Source organism: Lemur catta, chromosome 1 (genome assembly GCF_020740605.2).
Source record: "Lemur catta isolate mLemCat1 chromosome 1, mLemCat1.pri, whole genome shotgun sequence".
Lineage (NCBI taxonomy): Eukaryota > Metazoa > Chordata > Mammalia > Primates > Lemuridae > Lemur > Lemur catta.
The window spans coordinates 23072440-23082803 of record NC_059128.1 but is presented as its reverse complement, the minus strand read 5'-3'; positions in this window follow the sequence as shown (position 1 = coordinate 23082803).

Here is a 10364-nt window from a genome sequence, read left to right as displayed (position 1 = left end):
ACTGAGCCTGCTAATACCGAACCCCAGAATTTAGGCAGATTTACCATGCAGTCCCAAGGAACACTAGGTTGAACACAGACCTCCCTGCACAGAGCAGAAACGTGAAGGAGGGGGGAAACGTCCACGCAGCAGGGGCACTTGTGCCCAACAGAGACAGGGTGTGGATCTGAGGTGAAGATGGCCAGGGATTCTTCCCAAAGTTCACAGAGAGCAAGTCACTGCTCCTCCCCCATACCCACCAGCAGAGGAGGGGGCAGTGGGACAGAGAGAGTTCCGGAGGTTCCACTCATTAAGCTTTCTTCACAGGAAGGAAACATTAAGACTGAGGAAGAGGCTTCCTCCCTCACATCCTTCCCTTACGTCTGTGGTCCTGTCCCAGGCACACTCGTCTTTCTTCTCTGTGGGGTTTGTGCCCCAGGTGACTTCTCCATCTCTGGTGTTTTCCTGACAGTCTTATTCTTCTGCCCCTCCCTATTGTGTCCTGGGAACTCATTGTTGACTTGGGGCTTTCCACAGTGCTCCATGCAGACCGGGCCCCTCACTCAGGACATACTAGGAATCACGATGCTTCCAACTTGCCATTTTGAGGATGAAAAAATATTTCATTTTCTTATTTGCTGGCCCTCTCTTTCCAAGCGTTTGGGGGTACTATTTTGTTATATCACTCATGCTGATGGACCAAACCATCTTTGCAGGAATATTGTATAAATGTGAAGGAAAGCATCACTTTCTTGTCTTTTTCTTTCTTTCTTTCTTTCTTTCTTTCTTTCTTTCTTTCTTTCTTTCTTTCTTTCTTTCTTTCTTTCTTTCTTTCTTTCTTTCCTTCCTTCCTTCCTTCCTTCCTTCCTTCCTTCCTTCCTTCCTTCCTTCCTTCTTTCTTTCCTTTTCTTTTCTTTTTCTTTCCTTCCTTCCTTCCTTCCTTCCTTCCTTCCTTCCTTCCTTCCTTCCTTCCTTCCTTCCTCTCTCTCTCTCTCTCTCTCTCTCTCTCTCTCTCTCTCTTTCTTTCTTTCTTTCTTTCTTTCTTTCTTTCTTTCTTTCTTTCTTTCCTTTTTTTTTAACAAATATCCTATCAGGAGCTGGCTTACGTCTGTAATCCTAGCACTCTGGGAGGCTGAGGCAGGAGGATCGCTTGAGCTCAGGAGTTCAAGATCAGTCTGAGCAAGAGTGAGACCCTGTCTCTACTAAAAATAGAAAAAATTAGCCGGGCATGGTGGTGCATGCCTGTAGTCCCAGCTACTTGGGAGGCTGAGGCAGGAGAATTGCTTGAGTCCAGGAGTTTGAGGTTGCTGTGAGCTAGGCTGACACCATAGCACTCTATCCAGGGCAACAGAGGGAGACTCTGTCTCAAAAAACAAAAAACCAAAAAACAAAACCAAATACCCTATCAGGTATTAGCAATGTGGAGGGAACTGGAGACCATCATCCTAAGTGAAGTATCTCAGGAATGGAAAACCAAACACCCTATGTTCTCGCTAGTAAGTGGGAGCTAATAGATGGGTACACACGGGCACAAAGTGACATAAAGGACACGAGAAACCAAGAAGGGGGGAGGATGGGAGGGTGGATGTGGAATACAAACTTACCTATTGGGTACCATGAACACTATTCTGGTGGTGGGCACACCAAATGCCCTGACTTAAGCATTATACGAGATATCCTTGAAACAGAAAACCACTATACCCCATTAATTAATATTTTGAAAGAAAAACAAAAACAAAAAACAAATACTCTATCAGGGAAGCTCATTCCATTTTTTGACTGAGAATGTGGTTCTGGAATTTACTTAATGTCCAGCAAGCAGTGACAGTGAGCCAGCAGAGAATGAGGAGTCCTGCCACCCATTTCGACAGCTCAGTGCTACTATATCCATCTCTTTTGTATGCATAGCTCTTTCAAAGGCTGATTGCATTTATTTCATATAAAACAGGGATCTGGTGAAATAGCTATACTTTCTTCCTGTGCTCGTTAAGATTCATGCTTCTCACCTACTGAGTATTGTCACATCTCTAGCCTTGGATATTCCAATATCCATTTCCTCACAGTTAATTTAAAAAACCAAAAGCTCGCTGTAATTTAGAATCCCAGGCTAGTAACCTTGAGGTCATCTTTGACTTTTCTATCAAAATTATGTGTCAACAAAGTCCTCATCATGCTTATGTCTCCTAGATTTGCCCTTTCATTTATGCTGTCTTCAAGTTTACACAAGTAATACATGAGCACATAGTGCAGAATTACATAGTGTAAAAGGTGAAAAGTGCCCATGGTTGTTTGTTTAATGGCCACAAATTCTCTCTGTCCCAACCCACCCTGGGCCCTTTTGCAATGTGATGTTCCAGACATGTCACCAAGAGGTAGAGTCTGCTTTCTCACCTCTTGAAACTGGGCTGGCTTTTGACTCGCTTTGACCAATAGAGTGTGACAGACATGATGTTGTTGAGTTCCAGGGCCCCGGCCTTCAGAAGTCTTGCTGCGTCTGCTGTTGTGGTCTTGGAATGCAGCCCTGGGCCACCACAGAAGCCAGTCTAGCCTGTTGGAAGACGGGGGGCATGTGGAGGCCTGGTGGAGCCCAGCTGACAGCCGGCACTCTTTGAATTCAGGGGAACCCAGCAGAGGAGCTACCTAGTCAACCCACAGAATCAGGAAAAATAATAAGCTATTGCTGTTTTAAGCCACTAGGGTTTTAGGGTGGTTTGTTATGCAGCAAAGGATAACTGAAACAGTCTTCATCACCCCTCTCGATCCCATTCTTTCAGACCTTTCTCTACACATTATGAATATCCATGTGTAATTTTTTTTTTTTTTGAAACAGAGTCTTGCTCTGTTGCCCCAGCTGGAATGCCATGGCATCAGCCTAGCTCACAGTAACCTCAAACTCCTGGGCTCAAGCAATCCTCCTGCCTCAGCCTCCCGAGGAGCTGGGACTACAGGCATGTGCCACCACGCCCAGCTAATTTATTTATTTTTCTTCTATTTTTAGTCATCCAGCTAATTTTTTCTATTTTTAGTAGAGACGGGGTCTTGCTCTTGCTCAGGCTAGTCCTGAACTCCTGACCTCAAGAGATCTTCCTACCTTCGCCTCCCAGAGTGTTAGGATCATAGGCTTGAGCCACTGAGCCCGGCCTAAACTATGTAATGTTAAAAAACATCAGTGGGATCATACTTTATGTGCTGACATATTTTCATGTGACTACATACGGATTACATGACTCTTAAACCTCCACAGCATATATCATTGTACAGATGTACCACGATGTATTTATCTATTCCTTATTAATAGATATTTAGGCAATTTCCAATTTTTCACTACTATAGTTTTGCGATGAACATTCTTGTGCCTTCAAGTGTCTCTGCTCTAATCCATTGCCTGGGTTAAGGGAGGGGCAGAAACAAAATATTCAGGGTTCTGGCCCTTTGTACCCCATGCCAGAGGTTGGCCCTCGTCCTCTCAAGAAAACAGAGAAGCATTTGTACACCAGTGGCCACCACTGCTCCTCTCCCTCATTCCCGTCCTTTTGGGCATTATGAAAGGGTTGGAGATGACATACAAAGGAGATTTACAAAGGAAGATGGAGATTAGGGTAGGTTAGGGACGCTGGAAAAGCATATGGACCTCAGCAGCCTTCCATGTGACGCAGGGCTGTTTAAGAGGGTTTGCACTCATATCGCGCCCTGGATCCCCTGGAGTGCTCTGTGCTGTCTGCGGGCGTTTTTTGGAATCTATGTGATTGGCCGTGGTGTTGTAGGAAAGGGTATGAGGGTATGTCTCCTCTCCTCTGACGGGAGGAGACACCTACAAGTGCGAGGAATGGGCTTTGCGTCCTGCTGACGGATTTCTGCTGGAGCTGTGTGCGTGAGTGCGTGCGTGCGTCGCGGGGGCTGCTGACAGGGTGCTATATGTGCCTGAGTGTGGATGTGACCAAACTCAGGGATATGCTGCTGTTAAATGAAGCGAGGCATTGCCATGGCAACACAGCTCTCTGCTCCCAGCCAGATGCCAAGCCCTTAAATTATATTTTTCTGGCTGAAAGCACCTCAATTGCCTCTGGTCTCCAAAGCAATGGGGCAGTGGGGGGCACCAGATGCCTCACCCTCATCTCCAACCTTTTGACAGAGCCGGAGAGGTGATAAGCAGGGGAGATGACGCGGGGGCGATGAAGCGGGGCACTGGCGGATCTTGTCTGGGGGAGGGCCTGGAAGCAGCCTTTGGGGGAGGGGGCTGAAGAGAGCCACAGACAGCTCCGCTTCTGTGATCTCCTGGTCTAATGATCGGGGGTTAATATCCTCCAGCACTTCATTCTAGAAGGGAAATCTGTACAATGCATGTCAATAGAGATGCCAATCATTTCTTCCACTAATCATTTCCTTTCCATCCGTCTATTGTCCTTTGTTTAGTTTTGAAGAGTTAAGTCGTCTATATCATCAAGTGCCCCTGTCTCCCTGGCCACAGGTGACTGGTCTAGCTGTAGACAACTGACCCAAAGAATGCCAAGCTGATTCTCTTCCAGCAATTTGGATTTGGGTTATCTATATGCAACCAACCTGGAAAGCTGGGGACTGAAGTTGCCATGTGGGGGAGCCCTGTGCAAGTAAAACCAACAGAGAGGGCTGCAATCAGAAGGAAGCAGACATGCAGACAGGAAGCTGAGAACATAGAGGGAGTGGGAGGGGGGAGCGGAATATGGCAGCTGCTGTGGGTCCTGATGTCTTTCCCGAGTCTTGTTCCCAGTGAGGCTTGGATGCGTTTCCTGCCCTTAGTTGTTTTTTGTAATAGCTTTGTGTCTTATAGTGGAATGATCCCTGATTATAGCATGAGGAGTATTTGGATGAGGTTTGGCTGGTGATGCTAGAAATGCCTTTTCTTGCTACATTCCCACTCAGGATATGCAATGAATCCCTAGCAAAAAGGTTGTTTGGATATGTGCAAATGCGAAATGATACTGTTCCCGCTTCCACTGCCAGTTATCTACAAGGGACTTTTGTGATGTACAATAAAGCTTTAGGAGTATGACAAGGAAATTTTCTTTAATCATTCAACAATATTTTATTTAGCAGCTACTATGTACCAAGCACTATTCTAGGGGTCAGGGAAATAGCCCTGGATAAGACAGAAGAAAAGACTTGGCCTTAGCGAGTTCATTCGTTAGAGGACACAGGTATTAAAGAGTGAACAAAAGAAATAAAAGTAGATAGTACTAAGGGCTATGAACAGAATAAATGATTTTTATCATGTGATTCACACAAAATCATAAACTAATAAGGTTAAAAAGGTGTTCAAAAGTTTCCAGATGCTGTTCTTCTCACACGACCAGTGAAACAATAGCAGAGATAATAAGCGGCCTTAGCCTAACAGGCAGGTAGTGAAGCTAACTCTAGTTCATTCTTTGTCAGCTTTTATGTCCCCTCCCACAGGAAGCCCGTCCTTGCCATCTCTGGGTTAAGCACCCCTCCTGTTGCACCTTGTACTTGGCCCATCCCAACATCCTTTATGGTAACTGCCTGCTTATGTAGGTGTTTTCCCTATGCACAGTAGGACCCATGGGCAGAAACAGTGCCTGTCACATTCACCTGACACAGTGACTCACTTCATAGATGCTTGATAGTTGCTGGACGAATAACTAACAAAGGCTCGATGCCTGACCACAGCAGCAACACTGATGTTTATTTCACTCCTTTCAGCAATTCTCTCACATGTGACCCCTCCAAAGGCAGGAAGAGTTGGTTAATAACGCAGACATAGCATGACTGTCTTCAGAGATACAGAAAAATCTTCCAGGAGAAGAGTTTAGTCACTATTTTCCTATTGTTGAGGCGGAAGCCTTTCTGCTGAGCCCCTCTTAAATAGGAAGAAACAAAGGCTGTAGGACCAATATCTGGTGGCTCTCAGGAAGTGCTTGATAATTGTTGATGAGAGCAAATAGAAGCAGAACGTCACTCGTGGCCACACTTGTAGGCCTAATCTCACTTTTGGGGATAGGACAGTTAGTACCTAACGAGAAAAGGAAACACACAGTGCACGCAGGAAATGTATATGTTCACAAATACCCCTCAGTGTGCCAAAAACAGCAGAGATTTCACCTCTCCTCCCTGTGCCGTCACCACAGAGTGAACAGAAATAATAAATCTTAGGGCCTTCATTGTGTTCTTCAATGCTACCTGCCTAGCCATGTCCCTAGAAGAATAAGCTTTTTCAGGGAAGGACTATGGACTCACAAGTTGGCCCATCCTTAAGGTTGACTTTCGATTGCCTTAGCAACCAAAGCCCGGGATTGGTGTGTTTATGGGGGAGGTAGGCCAAGGTTTCTGTGTTTACGGGGGAGGTAGACCAAGGTTTCTCGGCACAGCAAGCTACCTGAGTTCAGGGTAAACAAAAGCAAGATGACAGGTTGGTTCTCTTGCCTGGATAGGTATGATCACCATGCTCTAGCCAGCCCATAGAGAATCTGACCCAGAGATCAGAACTAGAACCTTTGTAGGAGCAACCCAGATTGGCTGCTTTCTGCATTATTTAACCCACTATCAGATCTTATTTTTTCATTTAAACAATTTTTCTAATTGATTTATTTTGTAGAGACAGGGTTTCGCTCACTGCAGCCCTGAACCCCTGGGCTCAAGTGATCCTCCTGCCTCAGCCTCCAGAGTAGCTGGGACTATAGGTGCATGCAACCATGCCTGGCTAATTTTTTTGTTTTTTGTAGAGATAGGATCTCAGTATGTTGCTTAGGCTGGTCTTGAACTCCTGGCCTCAAGCAATCCTCACATCTCAGCCTCCCAGTGCTGGAATTACAGGCATGAACCACCACACCTGGGCCAGATCCCATTTATAACATGAAAACTTCCTGAGAGTTTGGGAAAAGTTGAATTTCCTCCATTTTTTATTACTGCATATGATTCCTTATAAGGTTTGCTATGCATAATTTTAAAAATTTAAATTTACATAATGTGTGAATATATTCTCATAAAAACTCAGACAAAAGTATATAGAGTAGAAAGTGCCTTCTACCACCTCCTAATCTCTCTTCTCCCCACTATTATGTTTGGATGCATATTTCCCCCATGCATTTACAAACACGTGCACCTACACATAATAGTCTTGTTTAGTTTTTACACATTAGTTTCTACATATTCATTTACATATACATAAGTTTCACATATCCATGTTTACACTGTGCATATTATTTTGTGATTTTTTTGACTAACCAATATATCTTGGAGCCCTTATCATGTCAATACCTTCTTGTGAAGGGATGCATAGTATTAATATTCCATAGTGTTTGAATCATAGTTCAATTAACCCTTTTGGTACTGATTAACATTTGGGTTGACTGGTACCAAGAGTTTGAACTCTTACCTGTTCCCAGTTTTTCACTATCATGAACAACATTGTGATGAACATCTTTTTACACATGAGCTCAAGCAATCCACCCACCTCGGCCTCCTAGAGTACTAGGATTACAGGTGTGAGCCACCGTGCTCAGCCAGAAGTTCCAGTTTTGCTTTGTTCTTCCTTGCTTTACTTTGGCTAACACTTTATTTCCTTACCAAAAATCTTGCCCATTGGGTACTTTGCTTGCCATTTATCCAGCTTCTCTGTGAGATTAGCTCACGATTATAATCCTAGGGCTTTGGGAGGCTGAAGCAGGATTGCCTGAGGCCAGGAGTTCAAGACCAGCCTGGGTAATAGCAAGACCTTGTCTCTACAAATAAATAAATAAATAAATTAGCTAGGCATTGTGGTGGACGCCTGTAGTCCCAACTACTTGGGAGGCTGAGGCAGGAGGATCGCTTGAGCCCAGGCCAGGAGTTTGAGGTTGCTGTGAACTATGACACCACTGCACTCTAGCCTGGGCAACAGAGCAAGACTCTTGTCTCACTCACACACACACACACACACACACACACACACACACACACACACACACACACACACACACACACACACAGGTTCACTGAGGGTCAGCTGAGTGACTTATTCAAGGTCACACGGCTAAGTGCTAGAATTGTTACTAAAATTTAGCTTCTCCAATAGCCACTTGATTTCACTTTCCATCTACTATACCATCTTATCTTAGTAAGAATTCTTTTAACAATAAAACTAATTGGGAGCCAACAAACCCATCTCTATGAAGGCTCAAATTTGGATAAGAGTAGGTAGCTACTCAAAAGGAAAATCAATAAAAATTTACTAACCGGGCTAAAAAACTAAATTTGCATTGCTTTTTTCACTGTAACCTTTGAAACAGGAGAAAACAGGTGAAGTGTCTTTCCTGACCAGCCCCCTTAGTATCCATCATGCTGAGACCAAGTCACTCCCAGGGCTCCTTTCCATCTCACTACCATTCTCACTGCCCTTAGTTTAACCCACCTAGGGGAGGGTCTTACTATTTTTTTCTACTCTAATAAACCAAGCTTTTAGATTAAGGGAAAAGATAAATGGGATAAGACCAAATTATCTTAGTGAAAAAGAAACTGAGAAAATGAGAACACTTCCTGGAAAGCCAAGTGTTGCTGAGTGTGTCCTGTGTAGCAATATATCCATGTGTCACTGAAGGCCTGGGAGCCTTCTAGGAAAAACTAGACTTCAGGGAATGAAAATGGGCAACAGGCAAGAGGATCCACTGAAATAAGCAAAGAGTAGTGAGCGGATCCATCTTAACCGAATGTATTTTAAAGCAAGAGGAAGCTCAGAGAAACCGTAAGGGCTTCACATTGGTCAGGGAATGATCAGGGAACAACAAATCTACAAAAGTTGAGTGTGACACTTTACCAAGCTGCTGCTGCTGAATCCAGTGTGTGCCTTACCTAACCCCCTTTCAAAAAGCAGCACCAAGGCCTTCTTTAAAAGAGCAATATGCTGGCTATAGAAAATTTGGAAAATATCTGAATATAATAACCTTCCAACATTTTCCATGCACATACAGTTTAAAAACACTGGTAAATGTTATGCATACTCTTTTTGAGCTGGTTTTCTCAGTTAACATGTTGAGCATTTCTTCCAATTACTGAATATTCCTCTAAAACATGATTTGTAGTGACTATATAGGATTTTATTACATAAGATAATTTCATTAAACATGACCCTTTTGTGAGACAATGTTGTTGTTCCTAGATCTGCATTCTAAGTATCAGGTAGAGATAGACTTACCAGGTCAAAGAGTATCATCTTAAAAAAAACAAAAACAAACATTTATTCTTTTCTTAAAACGTGATTTACAAAGACTGTTAATGTTAAAAAATCAGAAATACAGAAAAGCACAAATAAACATCAATTATAATCCCATTATTCTTATTTTGGTACACACATCATTCCAATTTTTTTTTTTTTTTTGAGATAGAGTCTCGCTGTTGCCTGGGCTAGAGTGCCGTGGTGTCAGCCTAGCTCACAGCAACCTCAAACTCCTGGGCTCAAGTGATCCTCCTGCCTCAGCCTCCCAAGTAGCTGGGGCTACAGGCATGCACCACCATGCCCGGCTAATTTTATCTATATATTTTTAGTTGTCCAGCTAATTTCTTTCTATTTTTAGTAGAGACGGGGTCTCACTCTTGCTCAGGCTGGTCTTGAACTCCTGACCTTGAGCAATCCTCCCTCCTTGGCCTCCCAGAGTGCTAGGATTACAGACGTGAGCCACCACACCCGGCCTGTTCCAATTTTTTTATATGTAAACATTCTATACAAAATTAGGTTACCATGCAGTTTTATAATTGAATTTTCTCACCTAAATACAGTACAAGTATTTTCCCATGTCTCTGTTCTTGTACAGCATGACTTTCAGTGGCTATAGTTTTCCATTATATGGCTATGGCATACCAAGTAGGATAGAAGCTCTACCAAAGGCTGGTACTTAGTGCAGCCAAAGAACAGTGCTCAATAACCATTTGTTGAAAAAGTATATGAATTTATATTAACCAACTTGTGGCTAGATATTGGGCTTATTTCAAATTTTCACTATTATAAGCATTCTTATACAGAAGTCTTTCTGGACAGCTCTAATTACTTATTTTTATTTATTTCTTTTGAGACAGGACCTTGCTTTGTCACGCTGGCTAGAGTGCAGTGGTGTCATAGCTCACTGCAACCTCAAACTCCTAAGCTTGAGTGATCCTCCAGCCTCAGCCTCCCCAGTAGCAGGGACTACAGGTGTGCACCACCAGGCCTGGCTAATGATTACTTCCTTACTCAATTCCTAGAAATGAAATTTAGTGGGCCAAGAGTATACACTTGAAAACATAATTAGGATGACTACATAATTTATCATCAAACCAGACCATTTCTGAGAGGAAAAAGAGATCCAGGACTGCCCTGGGCAAACTGGGATGGAAAGTTACACATTACATGATGCCAAACTGTGCCTTAGAGGCTACAGCAA